This window comes from Geotrypetes seraphini, chromosome 1 (genome assembly GCF_902459505.1).
Source record: "Geotrypetes seraphini chromosome 1, aGeoSer1.1, whole genome shotgun sequence".
Classification (NCBI taxonomy): domain Eukaryota; kingdom Metazoa; phylum Chordata; class Amphibia; order Gymnophiona; family Dermophiidae; genus Geotrypetes; species Geotrypetes seraphini.
Window position 1 is genome coordinate 459,927,748 of NC_047084.1, and position 25,377 is coordinate 459,953,124.

The 25,377-nt window shown below is 43.3% G+C and overlaps 1 protein-coding gene across 1 annotated transcript in view; it reads left to right on the forward strand.

The window, feature by feature from the left end:
• The first annotated feature begins 20,332 nt into the window (after nucleotides 1-20,332).
• PLXNA3 (plexin A3) overlaps nucleotides 20,333-25,377 on the forward strand; it is a 479,210-nt gene continuing 474,165 nt past the window's right edge. The window contains exon 1 of the mRNA XM_033922827.1: nucleotides 20,333-20,431. The gene's annotated coding sequence lies outside the window, so the exon portion shown is untranslated. The remainder of the gene's footprint in view (nucleotides 20,432-25,377) is intronic.

Consider the following 25,377-nt stretch of genomic DNA (forward strand, 5'->3'; position numbering starts at 1 on the left):
TTTGGTAGGATTTTTCTCCCCTTTCTTTATTCTTCCAAGTGTAAGTACTTTTGCACCACAGTATGGCTGGGAAACATCGTATCACCAAAACTGCTGCTCAGGTTACAAACTTCTGTCTCTGCAGACAGAAGATGTTACCCAGGCAGAGGGAGTGGTTATATGTGTAAGCTGTCTTCAGCTTGAATCCCCCAAAAAGGAAATAAAGGAATGGGTGGCAAGATTGAGAAGCATCCGTGAGAATGAAAGGTACATCGATGAAATGGTTCAAGAGGCATCAAAGATTTCCAACTACTTCAAACATTGTTAGCAGACAAAGATGTTGAAGGGGTTGCTTTGGTGAACAAATGGTGAAAGTCTTGGCTTTCACAGATGATATCCTATTGGTTTTGACTCAGACACAGTCCTCAATGGCAGCTATGTTGGGACCCTTGAATGAATTCATTTTTCATTCTGGATTCCAACTTTATAGCCAAAAGTCTATACCATAGTCCTTCTGCTAGATCCTAAGATACCCAATCTGTGGGTAGGGGAATTCCCTTTGACTTGGGCACATGAAGCTATCAAATATTTGAATGTATGGGTACCAAGTGATCTATCCAAATTATACTTGCTTAATGTAACAACAAGATTGCAATTCATGGAATGGAAACTATCAATTTGCCAAGAATACCCTTTGTCTTTGGTAGGCAGAATCTCCCTCTATAACATGTTAATGCTACCTCTATTGGTTATACCTGTTTCAAATGTTGCCGGTCATTATTTCTTTGGCCACCCACAAGCATATCATATGCGTTATAAATCAATTTCTTTGGAATGGTAAAAAGCCTCGGTTAGCATAAATGACAGTAGCCTCACCTCAGGATAAGGGGGGGATTAGGCTTATTAAACATCCGATTGTTTACCATGGCATGACATCTCTGCCATATTAATGATTTTTCGTTTACTTCAGTTGAAACTAAACTACTATCTTTTTTGCACTTTTGTGCATTGTTACATCTACCAGTGCATCATATACGTTCCTCATTGTATGCCTACCCTGTATAGCCACCTTTTCGGAAGACTTGGAGATGGTTATGCTCTCTGCTAAAATTAAGGATGGATATTTAATCTCTCTTGCTTGTAGGGGGTAATCCTGCCTTTCTGTCTGGAATGATGCCGGCAGTGTTTCAACGTTGGCATTCAAGAATGTCATATATCTCCATCAGGCTCTCAATAACGATGGCTCTTTGAAACCATTCTCGGATTTCAAAATCAAATTTGGGCTCACAGCATAAGATCTTTTTGCTTACTGGCAGCTGTGTCATTATGCCTTTTCATTGCCCTGGGCAGCTTTAGTCTTTGAATCTCTAGCATTATTAAAAGAAGCCTTGTATTTAGACATGCAACAAGATATTCCATTGGGCTTCCATCATAAGTTTTTACAGGAACTACTGCCAGACTATGACTTTGTCTGGCTTAGTCAGCAATGGTCACAGAATATGGGGGTTGTCATCTCAGTTGAGACCATCCAATTGCACTTAAAAGTAATGTCCAAATTATCAATCATGCTTTGGGAATTGAATTTTAAGATGGTTATGCGGATATATGTATCTCAAAATTACGCCACGCAAATTTTGTTATGTCAAGACTCCAAGGCCTGGATTCTCAATACAACACCGATATCATCAGCCACTGATTGCGTGTCAATCACACGATAGCGCCATAAAGAATATAGGAAAGCAAAAACAGGGGAAAAAAACAAAACCACAGACCCAAATGTACCAAAGGCTGAGTGGAATTGTCCAGATCAGAATAATGTGCACTAATGAAAGTGTCCTCCAATGCATCTGATAATATAGGAATCTTTATTCATCCAATACCATAAAAATACATCCAACGACTCAGTGACTCGACGTGCACATGTTTCGGCCAACAGGCCTTCCTCAGGAGTCTTGAGAGTCACCAATGTGTATATCTAGAATATATTGCCACTCTGATAGATCTTGCCAGACTTTGAATAAAAAAGAAAGTAAGCTAAAACTTCTCAGAAAGCGAATATAACATCAGGTAACAAGCGTCCCACTGTCAAGACTCTTAAGGCCTGGATTCTCAATACAGCACTGATATCATCAGCCACTGATTGCGTCATAAAGAGAATAACACCTCTAGGAAAGACAGGTGCCAGAAATGTAGGCAAGGGGTTTTCCAGACCTACATTTCTGGTGCCTATCTTTGTTGTGAATCTTGCCTATGTAGGCGCTTTACGGTGCCTAATGCCACTTACTGCATTAGCCACACCCAAAATTGCATTAGGCACCAGTAGGTGCCTCTGGAGGCGTGATTCTGATGCCTTTTCTTTAGGTGCTGGTAGGTGCTTTAATTTTAAAGTTATTTGTTGTTTCAAACAGCGTTTGCTAATTAACTTAGGCGCCAGTAGGGACTCCCTTTTTGAAGTGAAGGAGTCTTTGCATGACTGGTAGTTACCATCTATGGCCCCATTTCTTTTGGGAAGATGGCGAGCCCATCTAGGCCTCACTTTCTTATAGGGCTTAATTAAGTACATAGCATAACATAAATTTGTATTTATATATCGCATAAGCCTTTCAGTTCTAAGTGGTTTTTAAAAGAGGTAAGACTGACCAATGTCACTGAGCTACAGCATAACTTGACATAGGTGGTTGCCAGTAAAGATTTACAAAGAGGCAGAGCTGACCAGTGACATAGAGCTACCACATAACGGCAAAGTGGTTAACAATAAGATTTATAAAGCTTAGCAGTTAAGTGGGTGCCAAATTGTACTTCACATTAGAGCTAGACCACTGAATGAAATCTCTGCTCCAATCGCGGCACATTTGTTCCACTGTGATGAGATTCTTTCACTGGGACCAAGACCAGCAACCTATGTATGAACAATGATACCCCTCCTCAGCACATAGCCCTCTCTTTCTCAGTCCTAGAGGATCTGATTTGTTCAGCTAAATTATTCTTACCTTTGCCCTTCCTGTTCCTACATGAGTATTTCTTTTTGCGATGTCAGTGGAAAGGGAAGAGGAATGGACAAATTATACCTTCAGCTGCCCATACAGTCAAGGATGAAAGGTTATCAACAGTAGCTGGGAGGGTGGAAAAAGAGCAGGCATGGTGCTTAGGGGGAGAGAGAGGCAATAATTGGACGAAGCACCCCAGTGTGAGATTGTACCTGCTATTCAAAAAAAAAAAAAAAATCTTCTCTCTTTCAAGCCTTTATAAATAATAAATATATTTCCGAGGTGTTTCTTCATAATGAGGCTTTTGCCATTTTATCCTTCTAAACCCTCCCACCTTCCCTCTCCCCCACTTGTGTGTCATGGATGATAAACGCAGGCTGTTTGCTGCAGCAAAATGTTTGGAGATGGAGGAGAAGTTGTAACAGGTTGACAAAGCTTTGAATGGTTTTAACAGAACGCGCTGCCAACGCACCTCAGTCCTGTCCAGTGGCATCTCCAGACAAAAGTAATTATTGAAGGAAGGGCAATGGGGATAAGGGTAATCAAGGATGCACTTTGTAGCCCTCCCCTCCCCCACCTTTAATGCAGCTGTAGAAGATGATTTATTTATGTAATTGTTTATTTAGAAGGCTTCTTTGCCTCACACAGTCCAGAGTGGCTGACTGATAACAAACATAAAATTATCATAGCAGATCACAATACCACTCCATATTGTTTCTTACATATGTCAACTGGGCTTACATAAGATTAATAAAGTTAGCAATATGGACATTATGAATCACAGCAAGACTGTAATGAAAACAGATGTGTTTTTAGCACCTTCCTAAATTGAGGAGGTCTGACGTAAGCAGGTCAGGAGGCAGTTCCAAATTTTGGGGCCTTGAAACTCGAAAGTGGATTTGAAGAGTGATTTCCTCCGATGCACTGGTCCTCAATTAAACAGCCTTGTGGACTGTTGCTACTTATGGGTGAAGTTGGGCAGAGGTTTTAGCTTGGTCCTTCTTGGTCCGCACGATGGGCCACACCCTATGGCGGGGCCTGCCGACGATGCAGGCCCACCTGACATGAAGCCCATTAAAGGGCTGCGTAATGAGGCCCAGTAGGTGGGGCCTCAGTTCAGCTGAGAATCCTTTACATTGCTTAAGAAAGAAATAAGCCGTAAGCTGTCTGTGAAAAACCATCAGATACGACAGACCTTAAGGAGGATATTTATCGATGGGCATTACCATGTCAGTATGCACTCAAGATGCCCATTATATTCCTGTGAGTGTCTTTAGTGTGCACAATGCTTTTTGTGGCTACAATCAAAGCGGTTATTATACAGGTACTTATTTTGTACTTGGGGGCAAGAGAGGGTTAAGTGACTTGCCCAGAGTCACAAGGAGCTACAGTAGGAATTGGACTCAGGCCCCCAGGTTCTCAGGCCCCTGCACTAACCATCAATCTACTCCAGCAGAGGATTCCCAGTACCAGGGTAAAATCCAAGAAGAGTCTGCGACAAGTCACCTGTTTGTACAAAGTATGTGTGATGTCATCATTTGTATTCAGCTGGTACAGAATACAGCAGCCCAGTTCTTAAAAAAAACAAAACAAATTCTACTGATCGTGTAACACCACTTTTGGGAGAATTGAGCAGCGTATTTTATTCAAAGATTTTGTCTGGTACTTAACCCCTGATGGTCTGAAGATCCGGTAGAGAATAGGCATGGCATGACAGGTATCGGTGAGCGTTTGTGTTAGGTGCTGGTAAATTAGGCCAGGAAAACCCTGACATTATGATGCTTAAGTCGATTTAGGCACTGCTACGCACGATTCTATAAATGTGCGTAGTGTTTGATTGACAACCAAGCTGAACGGCCCCTAGGAGTTAGGCACCACTGTGCGCCATTTATAGAATCATGGCCTTACTGTCTACATAATGTGTGATGATAGGAGCTCACGTACTATTGGGAAAATTAGCTTGTGGCCATTAAAAGGGAAACTAGAAAATTCAGCCATTTTACTCTGGTGGTAAAAATTCCCTTAGCGTGTAGGAGAAGTCCATAAACTGCTGTTGAAACAGACATGGGAGAAGCCACTGCTTGCCCTGGAATGGTGGTATGGAATGTCGCTACTATTTGGGTTTTGCCAGGTACTTGTGACTTGGATTGACCTCCGTGAAGATGGGATACTGGGCTAGATGGACCATTGGTCCGATCCAGTAAGTTAGAGGCAAACCTGGATATTGTTGCTATCACTGAGACATGGTTCAATGAATCCCATGGACAGGATGCAAACATACCGGGAAATAATCTTTTTAGGAAGGACAGAGATGGTCAAAAAGGTAGAGGAGTAGCTCTTTATGTAAAGATCGATATCCAAGTGACTGAAATGCAAGGGACCTAAGGAGAGGAAGAAGCGATATGGATCGCTCTGAAAAGAGAAGATGGAACTTCTATCTACATGGTTGTAGTCTACAGACCTCCAACTCAATTGCAGCAAATTGATAAAGATCTGATTGCAGATATCCAAAAGTTTGGAAAGAAAGAGGAGGTGCTGCCGTTGGGAGATTTCAACCTGCTGGATGCAGACTGGAAAGTTCCATCTGCAGAATCAGAAAGACGTAGGGAGATTGTGGATGCCTTTCAAGAGGCTCTGCTCAGACAAATGGTGATGGAACCCATGAGCGAAAAAGCGATATTGGATCTGGTCCTCACAAATGGGGAGAGTATCTCTAATGTTCGAGTGGGTGCCCACCTGGGAAATAGCAATCATCAAACGGTTTGGTTTGATATAACAGCTAAAGTGGACAGTGGTCGCACAAAACGTAGTCATAGATTTCAAACGTTTCTCCCATTTTAATAAAATGGGAGAATACCTGAAAAAAGAGTTGTTAGGATGGAAGGACATAAGAAGTGGAAAAACAATGGTCTAAGCTGAAAGGAGCAATAAAAATGGCTATGGACCGTTATGTGAATAAAATAAATAAAAACAAGAGAAAAAGGAAACCGATATGGTTCTCCAAACTAGTGATGGAGAAAATACTCACCCAGAGTGCAAGCGAGGGTTGGCGTTCCTGAAATATTAAAAAAAAAACAAGAAGAGGAATACAGAAATTACTACCAGGTAAAACTGAAAGAGGCCAAGAGAGAGATACGTCTGGTGAAAGCGCAGGCGGAAGGCGGAAGAGCAAATGGCTAAAAATGTAAAGAAGGGAGACAAATTTTTTATAGATATATTAGTGAAAGGTGGAAGATGAAAAATGGAATTGTGAAATTAAAAGATGCTATGAATCAATATGTGCAGAGTGATGAGGAAAATGCAAACATGCTAAATAAATACTTCTGTTCTGTGTTCACGGAAGAAAATCCTGGAGAAGGACCGAGATTGTCTGCCAAAGTTACACACGAAAATGGAATAGATTTTGCGCCGTTCATGGAGGAAAGTGTTTATGAACAACTTGAAAAATTGAAGGTGGACAAAGCGATGGGACTGGGCAGGATCCATCCCAGGATACTGAGGGAACTCAGAGAGTTCTGGAGGGTTTCTATATGCTACAAGGTGGGAAGGGAAGAACAGAACTGCCATACTTAGATTCCCTGACTGAACATTGGTCTAGGGATGTCGGGGTTTCACTCACTGGTAAAGATATTTTGGATTGCTTTACTTATATAGCCATGAGTTCCAGGAATGCCCAGCTGCAGAAAATGCAATATAATACAATATACTTCATAGTACTTATTTCATCAAATGTCAGGGGGCTAAGCGGAGCTCTGGTCAAGGGAGGAATGTGTGAAATGTAAAGTTGCACCTGGCACTTTTCTCCATATGCTGGTTGAATGTGTGACCTTGGAGTCTTACTGGAGTGGGCTTTTGAACTTTAGTTGCCATTTCAGGGCAGCCAATCCAGTGGTCTTATGAGATATTGCTTCTGGACCGCACTAACACACTAGTGACTCAATGTTTGTCATCTATGCATCACAAATTTATTTTGAATTGCCCCCTTCCTCTGTCGGTTTGGAAGGCCAGCATGAAGGAAATAGTTCATTGGAAACTACACAGTCAATCTGAAGATTATAGAGGAAAAAATACTATATACTGGAAACTATGGCAAGGGAGCCTGTCAACTTTATAAAAATTATGTCTATAGAGCAGACATGGGCAACTCGAGGGCTCTATAAGGAGGAGGACGAGGGTCACAAAGTAGATGAAGTAAGATTTGTAGTACTTATGGGGAGAGGAAGATGTTTCTAAAATGCTGTTATGTAAAGAGCAAAGGCTCGTTTTCCAAAGGGGAACCATAGAACCTGTTGGCCTTAACAAAGAAGTAGAGTGGAACATTCTGTGATGTCATACTCTCTGTGCTTCAGTGATAGGATCTGGGGTATATGCAAGGTAGTTTAAATGAGGTGAGTGTGTCACCTGGGAATTCAACTGTTTATATTCTGTCTGAGGGGAGAGTGGGCTTGTGAACCCGTGCAGTTGCTAATCTATAATGAAATGAAGCAGTAAAGGTATGTTACGGTATTGATTTTGCTGGATTAATGATGTTAGATATATGTTTAGTAGAGGGAATGGATCTTGTAATGATTTAAGTAATTATGTTGTAGAAGTTGAAAACCTGCCACAGTTTCAGCTCCTGAAGATGCTGTAATAGCGAAACATGGTGCTACGTCGGGCTGGCTGGACACAGTCTGAATTGGAGCGACAAGGCATTATAACAGCTTAGTCTAAGAATCAATATATGCTTGTTGGAACATTGGAGAATACTGGAGAAATGAAATAATACACACAGACTATGATGTGGAACAGCCTTATTTTAATCAGAAAAGGCTTGTGAATGGACTGAGTACAAGCTCCAGGTTTTCTTCCACTGTATTGTGGGATAATACAGATTTTAGTAACTGAAAGTGCAATATGGATTCATTTATGTTTAATCATTTTGACGAATGTTTTAACAAAAGAAACCATGAATAACATATAAAAAGTTATTCACGTTTTTCCGTATTCGGGGGGTCTGCTCTGCCCCTATCCCCGCGAATAAAGAGGGAGGAGCGTATCAGCTAACTGAAGTAGCAATGGTATGGCAAAAACCATGTTTGGTGGCAGGCATCTGCCAAAATGTATTATCCCTAGTAGCCCAGTACTGAGGCTCTGTTAGTTTATTTAGTTCATTTTTGATTTATTTATAATCTGCCTTTTACAAGGCAAAGTACATCAACACATTCATAAAAATACACAAATGGCATTACAATCATTTTACAAAAAAATTAAAACATCACCAAATTACATGACAAACTGACATAAGAACATTAATCTCTCCAGACAATCTTCCTATCCTAAATAGATCGGCTCAATGAACATGCCATAACACAATCACAAATTCAAGATTGTGCACAGAATTTCACTTACAGATGTGTTATACTTAAACTAGCCACCAAAATAATGAGCTTCAATAAAAAGCTCTAAAGAAGCTCCACACAAGTTCCTCAGAATGCCACACAGTTTTAACGTATGGTAGCTGTCCTCATAGGAACCTTATAGTGTGCGATTTTTTTCTTAATTCAATAAGTTATAAAGTGCTTGTGCTTAATAATATAATAGCAATAGTAGCAAGTGTAGCAATTACTTAGCTTTTTTAGAAACTGGGTCTGGCTCAATCCCCACCGACGCGTTTCATTATTTCATCAGGGTCGGGGAAGGAGAACGCTATAAAAAACAAAACATCGTATAAGTTTAAAGAACCCAGCAATATGAGTAATTTAAATTTAAAAGTTGCTACAAGGCTTACCAGAGCAGTTCTATGTCTTAGCGAAATGCTAAATCCATGTTTAATGAGCCGGAAATGAACAAAACCCCGGCATGAAGAGAGCTAATAAGTCAAAACCCCTGATCATGTGACACAAAACTAGCCAATGAACTCCTTACAACCAGACCTTTAACTTAAAACCAGAAATACCCTTAATCAAAATCATATACCCGCTGTTAGCCAATCACTAATTATGAACACAATTTAAACATTAAAGAACTTCGGTGGATGTTTAAACTCAACACAATGTATCCTCATGGCTTGAATCTGACTAGTGATTGGCTAACAGCGGGTATATGATTTTGAACAAGCCAACATGGTTTCTGCAAAGGAAGATCATGCTAAACGAACCTACTGTACTTCTTTGAAGGGATAAGCGAACAATTGGACAAAGGTGACCCCATAGACATCGTATATCTGGACTTCCAAAAAGCCTTTGACAAGGTACCCCACGAGTGCCTACTAAGGAAACTGTGGAACCACGGGGTGGAAGGGGACGTGCACAGATGGATCAGAAATTGGCTGGCGGACAGGAAACAGAGGGTAGGAGTAAAGGGACACTACTCTGATTGGAAAGGGGTCACGAGTGGCGTCCCGCAGTGGTCAGTGCTGGGACCACTGCTGTTCAATATATTTATTAATGACCTGGAATCAGGGACGAAGTGCGAAGTTATAAAATTCGCGGACGACACAAAGCTCTCCAGTAGGGTTAGAACTGTTGAGGAATGTAAAGAACTACAAAGGGACCTGAACAAACTGAGTGAGTGGGCAAATAAATGGCAGATGAGCTTCTATGTAGAGAAATGTAAAGTTTTGCACATAGAGAAAGGAAACCCGATGTACAACTACACGATGGGGGGTTGGTACTGGGGGAAGGCAACCTAGAAAAGGACTTGGGGGTTTTGATGGATAAAACAATGAAGCCGGCGGCACAATGTGCAGCGGCCTCAAAGAAGGCGAACAGAATGTTGGGCATTATCAAAAAAGGTATCACCACCAGAACGAAGGAAGTTATCCTGCTGCTGTATCGGGCAATGGTGCGCCCGCATCTGGAGTACTGAGTTCAGTACTGGTCGCCGTACCTTAAGAAGGATATGGCGATACTCGAGAGGGTCCAGAGAAGAGCAACAAGAATAATAAAGGGCATGGAAAACCTTTCATATGCTGAGAGGCTAAAGAAGCTGGGGCTCTTTTCCTTGGAAAAGCGGAGACTTAGAGGGGACATGTTAGAAACTTACAAGATCATGAAAGGTATAGAGAAGGTAAGGGGGGACAGATTCTTCAGACTGGTGGGGGTAACAAAAAACAAGAGGGCACTCAAAAAAAATTGAAGGGAGACAGATTCAGAACAAATGCTAGGAAGTTCTTCTTCACTCAGAGGGTGGTGGACACCTGGAATGCGCTTCCAGAGGAGGTAGTTGAGCAGGGTACGATTTTGGGTTTCAAAATGGGATTGGATGACTTCCTGAAGGAAAAGGGGATTGAAGGGTATAATTAGAGGGATACTATACAGGACAAAATGTTTTAAGTAAGAGATCACTTACAGGTCATTGACCTGGGAGGCCGCCACGGGAGGGGACTGCTGGGCGTGATGGACCTATGGTCTGACTCGGCAGAGGCGATGCTTATGTTCTTATATTATCCCGTTCCCTAACCCAAAAAGCTGGCAGCAGTGACTGCACAAAGCTGCTTTCTGACGAACAGGAATACATTTTCCTGCTCTGCTGTGAGTCAGAAGATAAAGTATTAGAGTTGCTCTGTTAATCCACTCAAATGCATGGAAACAAAAATGAATAAATATGAAATAAAATTAATGGGTCAATTAAAAATGTATAAAGCTGTTTTTTGTTTGTTTTCAATTTTTATTTCTGTTCAGAAAGTGAAGCTGCAGTTTCCCTTTTCTTCCATGTGGTGGAGACATTGCACTGAAAGGGGATCTCTTTGGTTTACATCTGTCCCCACTGTTTAGGAGCATCTTCCTGTTGCTGGGGTGGAGCAAATGCTTCATAATATTTATAAATTAGGAGATCAGGGGCTTTGTGTATGTGATTTGAGAATGGATCTTTCTCACTCCTTGCTTCTTCCATGTAACAGTCCTGGGTGCAAAAAAAAAAAAAAAAAAGGTGAGACAATTTCCAGTTAAAAGCAGCAAACCTAGCCATATTTAATTTAATTTCCTACTTCCAAAGTGCAGATAAACAGAACAGGTGCTGTGCAGAGTGAGAGAGACGGTTCCTTCCCCTGAGGATTTGCAATCTCAGCAGTACTGGAGCAGGACAGGAAGGGGAGCTCGTTCAAAATCCCCTCTGCTCTCCTTTCCTGGAAGTCAACTGTAAACAGACCTCCACGGGACCTTAAAGGGACCGAATGGACCAGGGAAAACAGCAGCCTCACCCCAGGCCAACTGAATGCTATTGCTTTTGCTCCATTGAATTCACTGATTAGTCGCTCTGATTCAGGTAAACAAAACCAAGACTTAATTTCTGTGTATGGAGTGAGATATAAGCAGGATTGGATTTACCTTATTTGAATTTGAGGTGGCAAACCTTAAGGAGCAGCTTTTAGTCTGCTACCACCTTGAGCGAGGAGGGGGAGGGATTCCTGCGGCTCTAAACTCATGCCTAAGCCTAGTATCGGGAACGTGACTAGATGGCATGAGAGGTTAAGGAAGGTTTGAATTCTCTACAGACAACACCCTCAGGCTGCGTCGGGATTAGAACTCACAAGTCAGGGGATTCTGGGCAGGCAGCAGGGCCGGCAAGAGGCCGGAGCAGCTAGGAAAGGCTGCAGGCAGCGTGGGAAAGTATAAATAAGAATCTCCTATTGACAAGCCGTCAATGCCGCATTAAATTACGGTTCCAAGATTTGGTTAATGTAGTGCCGACAAGTAGGCTAAACTCGTTTCAGGGAATCAGAAGCTGCAATCTGATATCTGTCTGTAATTCATTCCGGCAGCCACAGGGGCCTGAGATACAACCGCCTCCAACCTCTCCAAGACCTCTGCTTTCACTGATGCATTTTCATTAGCTTTCTCCAATATTTGATAAAGGGAAACAAGGTTAGAGTCTTCTCTAGGACACGTCCAGTTATCCCCGACTCTGTCACCCTGTTGCTGACTTTGTGTAGGTGATTTAAGGGAAGTACCTTTACCTCTCTGCACCACGGTTCTTACCCCCCCCCGACTGTCATCTACGAGTGTATACGGGACTTAAGGGAGTCACTGTCTCTTTATGACTGGGTTCTAATCCCAGGCCCTGTTCTGACATCTGGGTGGGGGAGGGGAGGGAGTCACTGTCTCTTTATGACTGGGTTCTAAATCCAGGCCCTGTTCTGACTTCTGGGTGGGGGAGGGGAGGGAGTCACTGTCTCTTTATGACTGGGTTCTAATCCCAGGCCCTGTTCTGACATCTGGGTGGGGGAGGGGAGGGATTCACTGTCTCTTTATGACTGGGTTCTAATCCCAGGCCCTGTTCTGACATCTGGGTGGGGGAGGGGAGGGAGTCACTGTCTCTTTATGACTGGGTTCTAATCCCAGGCCCTGTTCTGACATCTGGGTGGGGGAGGGGAGGGAGTCACTGTCTCTTTATGACTGGGTTCTAATCCCAGGCCCTGTTCTGACATCTGGGTGGGGGAGGGGAGGGAGTCACTGTCTCTTTATGACTGGGTTCTAATCCCAGGCCCTGTTCTGACATCTGGGTGGGGGAGGGGAGGGAGTCACTTTCTCTCTCTGTGCTTCAGGTCTAATCACCGCTCTGCTTTATTTCACTGTGCCCTAGTTCTAATAATTCCTGACTTTGCTTGTGTAATAATATCAGGGTAGTGACTTTATTTCTCTCATTCTCTGTGCCTCAGTTCTAATCCGCAACTCTGTCACTGACTCTGTTTGTGACCTGGGAGGGGGATGGATTACTTTTTTTAACCCTGAATTTGGTTTGGATGTCAGGTTTCCCGACTCCATTTGCACTCCAGTACAAAGTATGGCAAGATACTATTAAAAAAAAAACAGAAAACATTTCAATGTAGGAAAGAGAACAGGCAGAGCCTTAACATTCAATCAACATTTTTAAAAAAATCTCTTGGCAGCCTAAGGTATTATGGGATTTCCTGAGTCATGACTGTCAAGTTAGGGCAAACAATAATTACAATTCACAATATGCAATTATAAGAGTCCTATACACTGCTCTGAGATTCTAACCTAAACTTCCTGTTCCCTTCGGTTTTGCCCAGGGAGGCAGCCCAGTGAGATTGAGTTCCTTCTGTTGGTCACCTGGATTAAGTTTCCAGGGGCTGTCTTTAGCTGGAACCTGCCTGGGATTATTTGCAGCAACAGTGAAAAGTGGGAAAAACCATGGAACACATCTGTGACAGATTATCTGTATAGATTTCTAGTAGTCAATAGTGCTTATATTGACTCTAAACTTTTTTTTTTTCTGCCAAGTGTGTCCCTTGTTGGCTATCGCATTTCCGCTGGTAGCTATTGACTGGCTTCTGTAGTGGGCTGGAGAGAGGAATTCAGGGAACAGCTTCTGTCCATATGAGACATTGACTTGAAACAAACCCTGGACCTAGACACTGAAAAACCCACGGTGAAACTAGGCCTTCTATTCTCAGGTGTTTGTAAACTGTAAATTAAGGGGGGGGTGATCCAATAAAGATTTCCCATGGTTAGGCACTGGGATGATGGGTTCATAGTCTAAAGCGCGCGAGGACAAAGGCGCGCAGACCACTGAGCACAGACAACTGAGCGCAGGGCTTGATTGCGCCGAAGAAAAAATGTATTTTAAAGGGCTCCGACGGGGGGTGTTGGTGGGGAACCCCCCACTTTACTTAATAGAGATCGCGCTGGCGTTGGGGGTTTTTAGGGAAAAAGTTGTTTTCAGTATAATGGCAGCGTGAGGCAGCGCGATCCCTATTAAGTAGAGTGGGGGGGGGGTTCCCCCCCACACCCTCATCGGAGCCCTTTAAAATACGGTTTTTGTTCGGCACGATCAAGCCCTGCGCTCAGTTGTCTGCTCTGGGTTGTCGGCGCGCCTTTGTCCTCGCGCGCTTATGACCCGTCACCGGGATGATGTGCATTAACTGCAAGTTCTACACAGTGTTTCTCAACTTGGAGTATCCCCCTTACCAGTCAGGTTTTCAAGATCTCCACAATGAATATGCATGAAAAAAATTTGCATATGATGGAGGCAGTGTATGCAAATCAAGTGTATGCATATTCATTGTGGAGATCCTGAAAACCTGACTGGTAAGGGGGATACTCCAAGTTGAGAAACACTGTTCCAGACAACAGCTTTGCGTGGAACCGTCTCTGTAGAATACTAGCTTAGCACACAATTTCACACCTAATTTTGGGCAAGAGCACTTGTGCCAGCCAAAGGCTAATGTAGATGCTTGTGTCCAACTACAGTCAGGTGTAGAAATTCAAGTATTTGTTTTATTTATTCAAACTAACTCTAGGCCACTTACACTGTCTAGTAGGGCAAAGTAGTTTATAGGCTAATACAAAAAATGTATAGAAAAGAGCTACAATTAAAATAGGAAATGTATACAAGAGTAATGGCAGAAAAAACCCACAGGCTTTCCTCAACAAAACCTTTCAAAATAAAGGTTTTTAAAACTTTTTAAAATAAATTCTTTATTCATTTTTGAAGTCAAAGACATAATAATAATAATAATAACTTTATTTTTGTATACCGCAATACCACAAACAGTTCAGAGCAGTTTAGTGCAAACATATGAACAATCAAGTAATATAACATACTGCACTCTATTCCAACAAATAATATACAGCAATTTAACACCCCTCCCCCGCCCTTCCTGGATGTGTACAGCATTTTTTCATGAATCAAAGGGAAATACTGCTAATTAACATTGGCATTCAATATTTTGATAACGGGCTCCAAATTTCCTTGAATTTGCTATGGTGTCCCATAGGCCTAGGGCCCTGATTGGCCTGGGTGCCTAAGGCCCCTCCTATGGGAGGACTCTTAGCTATCTGGGCCAATCAGAATCTTAGGTCCCTCCCAGTGCATCCCCTGATGCATCGAGAAGAGGAAGGCCTGTCATTTTGAAGAGGCAGGCCTGCTGGCAGAAGGGAGTGAGCATCCAAGCTCTTGCAGGATTTCTACGACAAGGTACGAGGAGGGGGGTTGGGCTGTGTGCTTGAGTTGGAAGGGTTCTGAGTTGACTCCTCCCCAGCCCACCAGGACCTTCTTTTGGTACTTGTTGGTGGGGTGGTGGGAGGAGGCCTTTGTGTGGGGGTGGGGGCCTGGATGCACTACAAAGGCAGGGTTGCTGAAGCAGGAAAGTGAAAGAATCCTTCTTGTCTCTCTTATTTTTCAGGGGCCATCAACATCATTAGGGGGGAGGGGGCAGACATCATCATCAGGCAGGTGCGGCGGCTGTTGGCAACTGTCATCAGGGATGCAGCTGTCATTGGTGGGCCTGCAGTTGTCGTCAGTGGGGTGACTATTGTGTGTGTGTGTGTGGGGGGGGGAATACCGCAGCTTTTTTTTTTTTAATGGAGACAGGTATTGTGTGTGTGTAACACACACATATCTGTGCCCATTAAAAGAAAAAAAGGAAAAAAAAAAAAAAAAAAAGTAAGCCTGCCCCGAACAGCTGAGCAGGAGGAGGCTGCTTTGGGGCTTCTCCTGCCGCTCAGCTGTTTGGGCTTCCCCTGCCGGTTCTGTGAAAGTCGCTTTTCCAGTGACTGGTGGGGTGTGATTTTGGCCGACCTCCATGAAACTAATTTGCATGCCTTGAGTTCTCCAATTTTTTTGGGGTGTCAGTTCCACACTCCCAACTCTCAGCTGCACAAATATATGTGTTTGATAACACTGAGCTAGAACCCAGCAATGGCTCCTATACCACACAAAAACACTGAAAAATCAGCTGAAAAATAAATATTTACACAGAATATATGGTTTAGGGTGGTTTTTGTGTGTTAGGTGAATGTTCCTGATCAGCTACAATAACTGTTTCTTTTATTCCATGTGGTTACTTTATTTCTAATGTTTGGCTTGCTTTCCTGCTTTTAATTGAGTTCTCTATTCATTTGACATCCATACATGCAAGGAGGCCCATCTGGCTGCGACCCTGAACCTGTCACTTTGGTGAGGGATTCTGGAGGAGAAGAGACGCAGTTAGCCCATGCTGGCACCTCTCCTCCTTACCGGCGTCTTATCGGGGAACACCTGGAATCAAAGACCTTGGCTAGAACTGCAGCAGAACGAGATTTAGGGGGTGATCATTAGTGAAGACATGAAAACTGCCAATCAGGTGGAGAAAGCTTCATCCAAGGCCAGACAGATGCTGGGTTGTATCCGTAGAAGTTTTGTTAGCCGGAAGCCCGAGGTCGTAATGCCATTGTACAGAGCCATGGTGAGACCTCATCTGGAGTATTGTGTACAATTCTGGAGGCCACATTACCGTAAGGATGTGCTGAGAGTTGAGTCGGTTCAGCGAATGGCCACCAGGATGGTCTCGGGGCTCAAAGACCTCTCATACGAGGAAAGGCTGAACGGTTCATAGACAATGGCGCGAAAGACAAAGCGTGCCAGACAATTGAGCGCAGCGCGAAGGCACGCGCTGCTCTAAATTACTGTTTTTAGGGCTCATACGGGGGGGGGCATGGGGGGGAACCCCCTCAGTTTACTTAAGAGACATCGCGCCGGCGTTATGGGGGATTTGGGGGGTTGTAACCCTCCACATTTTACTGTAAACTGAACTTTTTCCCTAAAAACAGGGAAAAAGTGAAGTTTTCAGTAAAATGTGGGGGGTTACAACCCCCCACAACGCCCCGACAACGCGGCATGATGTCTATTAAGTAAAGTGGGGGGGTTCCCCCACACGCCCCCCCCCCATCGGAGCCCTAAAAACAGTAATTTAGAGCGGTACGCGCCTCCACGCTGCGCTCAATTGTCTGCGCGCGCCTTTGTCCCGGCGCGCTTTTGACCTGACACCGGCTGAACAAATTGCGGCTATACTCTCTCGAAGGACGCAGGGAGAGGGGGAGACACGATTGAGACGTTTAAGTATATCGCAGGCGGGAGATGATATTTTCTTTCTTAAAGGACCCTCGGCCACAAGAAGGCATCCGCTGAAAATCAGGGGCTGGAGATTTCATGGCGACACCAGGAAGTATTTCTTCACAGAAAGAGCGGTTGACCATTGGAACAAGCTCCCAGAGCAGGTGATCGTGGCCAACAGCGTGCCTGATTTTAAGTATAAGTGGGATGCCCACGTCGGATCTCTACGAGGGTATTGTAAAGGTGTTGCCGTCAAGTGTGCGATCTCTAGGAGGGTAGTTAGGGGAGGGTTAATAGAGTGGGCAGACTCGATGGGCTATGGCCCTTTTCTGCCATCATTTTCTATGTTTCTATGACCCCAGCCCCGCCCCTAAATGTGGCATCCGCGCATGCATGGATGCCCCCCTCCCGATGTGATTTTGCACAGGAAGCTTTTCAGAAGCCAGACAATGTGCCGGGTTTTGAAAAGCCATCTGGACCCCCAGACATGTCCTCAAAAAGGAAGACATGTCCGGGGAAATCTGTACATCTGGTAACCCTATGTTAGTCCAATAAGAAAGGTGTCACCTTATTCCCTTTATGTTTTGTTTCTATATATTACCTTTAAAAGTGCACTAATATGGCTACCACACCATTTTACAAAAGAGAACCATAGAAACAGGCTGGACTGGTGGTGGTGGCAGCAGCAGGTGGGAAGAGGGCCCAAGACCTGGCTTTTTTCTCCTTTCTTCCTTGACTTATCAGCAGGAGTATCCTGAGCTGGAATTATGTATTATTCCATCCAAGACACCGTTTTTGTTCAGTTGCCGAATGGCTCGAGTAACGGTGGAAGAAAGTTTTTCCAGAGATGCAAAACAATGTCCACATATAGGTTGTTTCAACTTTGGAAAAGGGTTGAACTCTGATGGACTCATAGGGACTGTAGGGAGCATGAGGTACCACCTCCCAGCCATATTTGTGTAGTTTTTCAATAACAACATTCCCTATGTGCAGACGAGGGTTGTCGTGAAGAATGAGTGGCCCAGCCAAGAGCAATTGAGGTTAGGTTCTGTGCATTTTTCTGCACATTTTTTTTGCAAAAAATCACAATAATACACTGTTGTGACACTTCTTCCACATGGAACTTTGTCTGTGATGATGATGCCTTCATGATCATAAGCAAAAATCATCATTTGTTTGACTTTTGATTGAGCTCGTCAAAATTTTTTTGGTCGTGGGGAAGATGGAGTTCTCTTTGGACTGTGATTTCAGCTCCAGCTCAGTCTCTGACCCATGTTTCATCAATAGCAACAATTCACGAATGCCTGACCTTCAAAATCGAATCTTTGTTTCAGCACGGTTGCTGCTGTTCAGCAATCAAGAAGTGGGAGACCCATTGTACAGAAATTTTTCTCTTTTTTAAATCATTTGTCAGAATTCGGTATACTGATGTCGGTGGAATCCCTGTGGTTTCAGAAAGTTCCTCGCATGTCGCACGATGTTCTTGTTAAAGAGCATCGGCCACAAGTTTCACACATTGCTCATTGGTTGTTGATTTTGGCCTTCCTGGTCTTGCATCATCATCTAAGCTCATGACTAATTCAAAAAAAGATCTGCCCACCGAGAAACTGTACTACAGTCCACTGTTAACTCACCACAAACTTCACGTAACACACTGTGGATTTCTGTCGGATTTTGCCACATAGCGTTTCAATCTTAATGTATGACCCCTGATCGTCAACAGACACAGTACCCGAGACACCTGCAACCTCCATTTCCCACACTTGTCACAGCCACACTAAGTACACTGCATAGCTCATAAGCACACTCCCTGCTGCTTCAAGCACTGAAGTGAAAGTGAAACAAGGTTTACTGCAATTGCATCATCCACTCCCCAATGTTGCCAATCTGTGCATTATTTATGAAATGACCCTCATACTTTCACCAAATGGACATAGCAGTACAGGAGGATGTTACTTTTGGGTCCTCAGTACTACATGCAGGCTCATCAGTGACCTGGTCATCCCTTCATACTTTCACCAAATTCTACAGGGTGGACATAGCAGCACAGGAGAATGCTGCTTTTGGATCCTCATCTCTCACATCCTAAACTTTGGGGACTGCTTATGATATGTCTCTATAGTTCAGCATACCATCCCTATTGCATTAGAAAAGAAGATTAGGTTCTATCACGCACTTCTGGTTGGGCACATCTGATAATTAAATCTTAGCTGCTCTGATTCACCAAAATTGAGTGATCTCTTAGGTTCTTCAGGAGTTTTCAATCCACATTAATAATGATAATAAACAGCTCTATGACTTCAGAAAAGCTTGCCAGAAAATAGACCAACCCACTTCTTCTTCCCCTACATTGCTTCTCTCATAGGGCAGCCACAACAGAAGTCATATCCAATCAGTACTATAAGAGTTAGGGTGAGGTAAAAAATTAAAGTCTTCATATATTCAAATCATAAATTGTCATCTCTCTTGAGTTCATGTTCCAATAATTTAATTCTCAAATAAATAGTCCTTTAGTCCTTTTCCATCTTTGCAAAAACTAATACATATGCAAATTAGCCAATATGCAAATTTCCTCCTGGTTTCACCCTGAGTTATTCAAGGGTCATGCAAACCATGGCTTTTCACAAGGAAGAATGAAATTCCATTACTTTCCTCTTCCTAAGTCCTTCTTTGGGACTTTCTGTGTCTCCATGGACATAGGGCAAGGAGAGGAATTCACTACCCACATGGAACATGCATATAGTTCTTCTCCTCATTTGTTCCCATCCTTTCCTAAACTTCCACCTCTATATTTCTCTTTCATCAGCTCCATAGGTACTTCCTCATCTCCTTGTACTTCCCACATAATTTCATCTTTCTCTTTAGATAATTTAGAATTATTCCTATTGTCTCTCTTACTTAGTATCTTGTGTTTCTGGGGCCAAGGTCTAAGTGGGTTCTTCTCAGGAGTAAGAAGTCTCAAAAGAGATTTTTATTTTGTCTTTGGAACCTGGGGAGGAATATTGCAAGCTAAAAGGGTTCTGGGGATTATTCTCTAGGTAAAACTAGGACTCCTATCATTATCTACCCGTGGGGCTAAACCATCCTCATTACAGTTCTTACCTTGATAATATATTTTCCAGTAGATAGGCATGACACCCCCCCCCCTCTACCCAGCAATTTATCTGATTCGCCTGCTTTCTGGCTCAAGCTTAATAGTCAACTCCAAAGCTAGGATTTTTCCTGTCAGGCAGACTATTGGATTATGAAGGGTCTGTGTATATGATTGAAAGGGAGGAATGCTGAGCTCCATAAATGTTCAGGCAGTTATATTCTTGTCTAACTTGTATTTTCTTACATTCATTGTTCCACTGTGAGGCTTGTTAATGTTTTAATTACATTACTGTTTATTCAGTGATTGATTTTAAAATCCATTTGAACAGATCAGACACCTGGTTTTGTGGAATTCCCTCTACCCCTCTTTCTCCTGTCTTCTTCTATAGGGCTATTGCTGGCTTTGATATGAACTGAAGGAGGCAGCAGAGACCGGGGAGAACGAGGAGGGAGCTGAAGAGCTGCGATTAATATCTTCTGCTGTATGCTGGTGAGGAAGCATGGACAATCCTATGGTTCAGCATCCCTACCATGCTGGAAAAGATATTATCAAAGTAAGAACCTAATCTCTTTTTCACTTATTTGGTAGTTGCCGCTGAACTAACATGTAAGGGAAAACTTCTCTTATATGGCAGTGCATCCCAGAATGAACCTCTCAGGGTTGGGTGGTCATTTTTCAGGATGGCAGCACCAGAGAAGAGGGGGCGGTAAGTATATCACTCCAGCCTCCATTAAGATATGAACTGGAGGGAAGTCAGTGAGGCCTGAAAAGTGGGAGGAGAGGGGTGTATTAGACACCAGGGACATCTCTTTTTACAGTTGGGATTAGGGTTGGGGAATCACTAGACACTAGGGAAATGATTATTTTTGTTTGTTTTTTTTATTATCAGGGTCAAGGGGAAAGAGGAGTGGGGGGTGTACTAGACACCAGTGAAAGGTATTTTAGGGTTTTTTTCAGCTGGGAATATTGCAGGGGTCTCAAAGTCCCTCCTTGAGGGCTGCAATCCAGTCGGGTTTTCAGGATTTCCCCAATGAATATACATGAGATCTATGTGCATGCACTGCTTTTAATGCATATTCATTGGGGAAATCCTGAAAACCCGACTGGATTGCGGCCCTCAAGGAGGGACTTTGAGATCCCTGGAATAGGGTGTGGTAGACACTATAGACATTTGTTCACAGTCAGGATTAGGATTGAGGATACCTATACACCAGGGAGGGTTTTTTTTAATTTTTTTATAGTTGTAGTCAGGGGTGGGGGGTGTATACTAGACACCAGAGAGAACATTTTTAATTAATTAATTTTTTTAATAGATGGGGATGGAATGTAGAGTACACTAGACACCAGGGATATTTTTTAAATTGGTGGTCGGGGTATGCTAGCGTTACCCCTCTCCTATTGTCACATTATTGGCTCCCTATTCATTTCTGCATACAGTTCAAACTGATCTTATTGACTTACAAGTGCATTCACTCTGCAGCTCCTCTATATTTCTCCTCTCTTATCTCTCCTTATACTCCTCCCTGGGAGCTCCATTCATTGGTTAAGTGTCTCTTATCTGTACCCTTCTCCTCTGTTGCCAACTCCAGACTCCATCCCTTCTATTCTGCTTCACCGTATGCCTGGAACAGACTGTCTGAGTAAGTAATCAAGCTCTAAATCTAGTCTAAAAGCCCACTTTTATGAGGCTGTTTTTAACTCTTAACTCCCCACTCAGTTGTAGAGTACCCATGTTTATTTTATCATTCCCTTTGTGAGAAATTCCCTAACCCTTATTTGTCCTATTTGTCTGTTTTAATTAGATTGTAAGCTCTATTGAGCAGGGGTTGCTCTTACATATTAATGTATAGTGCTGTGTATTTCTATAGAAATGATAACTAGTAGTAGTAGTGGTTTGTCAAAGCATGGATTGGGGGATGGCAATGCAGGCTGCCTCAACTTTTTTTTTTTTAAATGTCACCTTTCCTGTCAGTGCATGAGCCAATCACTGCTCAGGCACTAACAGGAAAGGAGACATTTTGCAGTGAGCTGTGGATTATTGCAGCAGTAATTTGCATGCTTATTGCTTAATGTGTGAGCGTGGAATTTTTTCGCGTTAATTTCACAATATGTTTCTGCATCAGCTCTTAAGAAAGTGAAAGTGACAGACAGGGAAGCTGAGTTGAAAGAAGAGTTGTGAGAGGAGATGACAGGAAGAGTAGGGGAAATGGGGCTAGATTCACAAAACTTACCAATTGTGTACCGATAATTTTGCGATCGTTTCCTGTCCCGATTGTTCGCCGACCCGATTCACTAAACAGCCGTGCGATCAATCTCCGATCCGATCCACACATGCAAATGAGGGGAAATGCCATGCATAAGTAGGAAGCCATCGATTCACTAAACAGAAGAAGGATCACCGATTGGGTTTGCCGATCTGAAATGAAGCGACTGCTGAGGATCAGTCGATACTGTCCTTGCCGACTCTCCTGCACTCTGATGGCCTGAAAACAACCATCAACATTAAAAAAAACCTGTACATATACATACTCTCCCCCCCCTTATTATATATTGTGCCAAAATGCGAGCCCGCAGTTTTAACCTGCAGGTGTAAAGCGTGATCTGTTTTGGCTGCAAAGCGTGTTCTGTTCCATTCTGCCTGCATGAAGAGAGGCACGTCCTGTAAACAGTCTCCCGACGCTGGCACCTCTTCTATCTGTTGGCCCTTCTCTCCAGCGCAGGTCTTTTTCTCGGCGCAAGTCCTATTTGAAGGGCCTTTGCGCATGTGCTGACAGCAGCGAGCTGATGTCACACATGCGCATGATGTCATCAAGCCGACACCAGTGCACTTCCGGGTGTCTCGAGCCAGGGACACTAGGTATTTGCTGGAATGACCGTTGGACAGAGGCGGGACAGGAGGTTGAGCTTGGAAGTGGAGTAGGGCAGGCAAGTGGACATATGCTAAAAATCTCCCTTTCACAAATTGCTTCTCTTTGGCATCTCTCTTTCTCTAGACATGGTGAGAACTGTATGGGAGAGATCATAAGAACATAAGAATTGCCGCTGCTGGGTCAGACCAGTGGTCCATTGTGCCCAGCAGTCTGCTCACACGACGGCCCTTACTGAGACTAGCCTTACCTGCATACGTTCTGGTTCAGCAGGAACTTGTCTAACTTTGTCTTGAATCCCTGGAGGGTGTTATCCCTTATAACAACCTCCAGAAGAGCGTTCCAGTTTTCTACTACTCTCTGGGTGGAAGAAGAACTTCCTTACGTTTGTACGGAATCTATCCTCTTTTAACTTTAGAGAGTGCCCTCATTCTCTCTACCTTGGAGAGGATGAAGAACCTGTCTATCTACTAAGTCTATTCCCTTCATTATCTTGAATGTTTCGATCATGTCCCCTCTCAGTCTCCACTTTTCAAGGGAGAAGAGGCCCAGTTTCTCTAATCTCTCACTCCTCCAGCCCTTTAACCATTTTAGTCGCTCTTCTCTGGTCCCTTTCAAGCAGTACCATGTCCTTTTTCATGTACGGCAACCAGTGTTGGACGCAGTATTCCAGGTGAGGGCGTACCATGGCCTGGTACAGTGGCATGATAACCTTCTCCGATCTGTTCGTGATCCCCTTCTTAATCATTCCTAGCATTCTGTTCGCCCTTTTTGCTCGCGCTGTGCATTGCGCGGACAGCTTCATCGACTTGTCAACCAGTACTTCCAAGTCTCTTTCCTGGGGGGTTCTCTCCAAGACATCCTGTATTCTTGTATAAGATTTTTTTGTTACCAACATGCATCACCTTACACTTATCCACATTGAACCTTATTTGCCATGTTGTGTCCCATTTCTTGAGCGTGTTTATATCACGTTGCAGGTCTTTGCAATCCTCCTGCGTCTTCACTACTCTGAATAACTTCGAATCTTCTTCAAATTTAATCACCTCACTTGTCATACCAATTTCCAGGTCATTTATAAATATGTTGAAGAGCATGGGTCCAAGCACCGAACCCTGCGGCACTCCACTTCTGACGCTTTTCCATTCCGAGTATTGTCCATTTACCCCCACTCTGTTTCCTATCCGCCAGCCAGTTTTTAATCCACGTGAGTATTTCACCCTCGATTCCATGGCGAGAGAGCTGGTGAGGAGATGAATCAGAAGAGGTTGGAAAGAAAGCTGGGAAGCTGTAAATGGGGCAGGGAGAAACTGAGTGGGGATAAGACACGGGGAAAAAAAAGAACATAAGAATAGCCTTACTGGGTCAGACAAACGGTCCATCAAGCCCAGTAGCCTGTTCTCACAGTGGCCAATCCAGGTAACTAGTGCCTGGCCAAAACCTAAGGAGTAGCAACATTCCATGCTACCGATCCAGGGCAAGCAATGGCTTTCACCATTTCTTTCTCAATAACAGACTATAGACTTTTTTCCTCCAGGAAATTGTCCAAACCTTTCTTAAAACCAGCTATGCTATCTGCTTTTACCACAACCTTTGGCAATGAGTTCCAGAGCTTAACTATTCTCTGAGTGCAAAAAATATTTCCTCTTACTGGTTTTTAAAAGTATTTCCCTGTAACTTCATTGAGTGTCCCCCTAATCTTTGTAATTTTTGACAGAGAGAAAAATCGATCCACTTGTACCTGTTCTACTCCATTCAGAAGAGCAAACGTTCTGGGGCAGGTAAGGAGATAAGAGCTAGAGCAAAGTAGACATGACCTGGATAGGGAGTGAGTATCAAGGGTGGAAGTGGAAGAGAGAGGGAGAGCAAGTGAAAGAGGGAGACTGGAGAAAGGATAAATGGGAGAACTAGGGAGAATGTAAGAGGGAAGATGGGCTAGGAAGAAGGTAAGAGGAGATGAAAAATTGATCGGTGAAAAGTAAAAATGAAGCTTGAGGACTGAAAGTTTAGCATGGTGAAATAAGGAAAGAGTTGAAAGAAAAAGATCATTGTCAGAGACAGAGGTAAAGAAGAAATGGTGAATGGACAGAAGACCCTGGAAAGGCAGTTAGATGGAAATAGATAGTGGAAAGTGGAAACGAGACTGGGACCAAGGCGGTTTGAAAAATAAAATACCCAGACAACAAAAGTAGAAAAAGTATTGAGTTTTTAATTTATTAACTGGAATATGTCAGCAGAGATGTAGCTATGGATGTGGCTGATGGTTCATGGCTCGTCCATATTGGAGTTAGGTTGTAGCACAGGTCAATGAGAGGACAACTCAAGATGATGTCAATACTGTCTTGTACCTACTCAAGTGAACCTCAGGTCCGGGTTCACCAAAAAATCAGTTTTGGCTCGGCTATTGTATATTACCTTTGGGAAATGTGCATCTCTGATGAATTTTGTTCTACACAGGAAGAAATTCATTCCTGCTTCTGTTTCTCCATTGCTGCGCTGCATGCAAAGTCTGTTATCAGTTAAACTATTGTCTCCATGTTTCTTCTTCTAATTAGTGGTCACCTGGTTTGCATTTGGTGAGGGTCTGTCTGCGTTTTGCATGTGTGACTGACATGTAGTACAGTATTTTGTG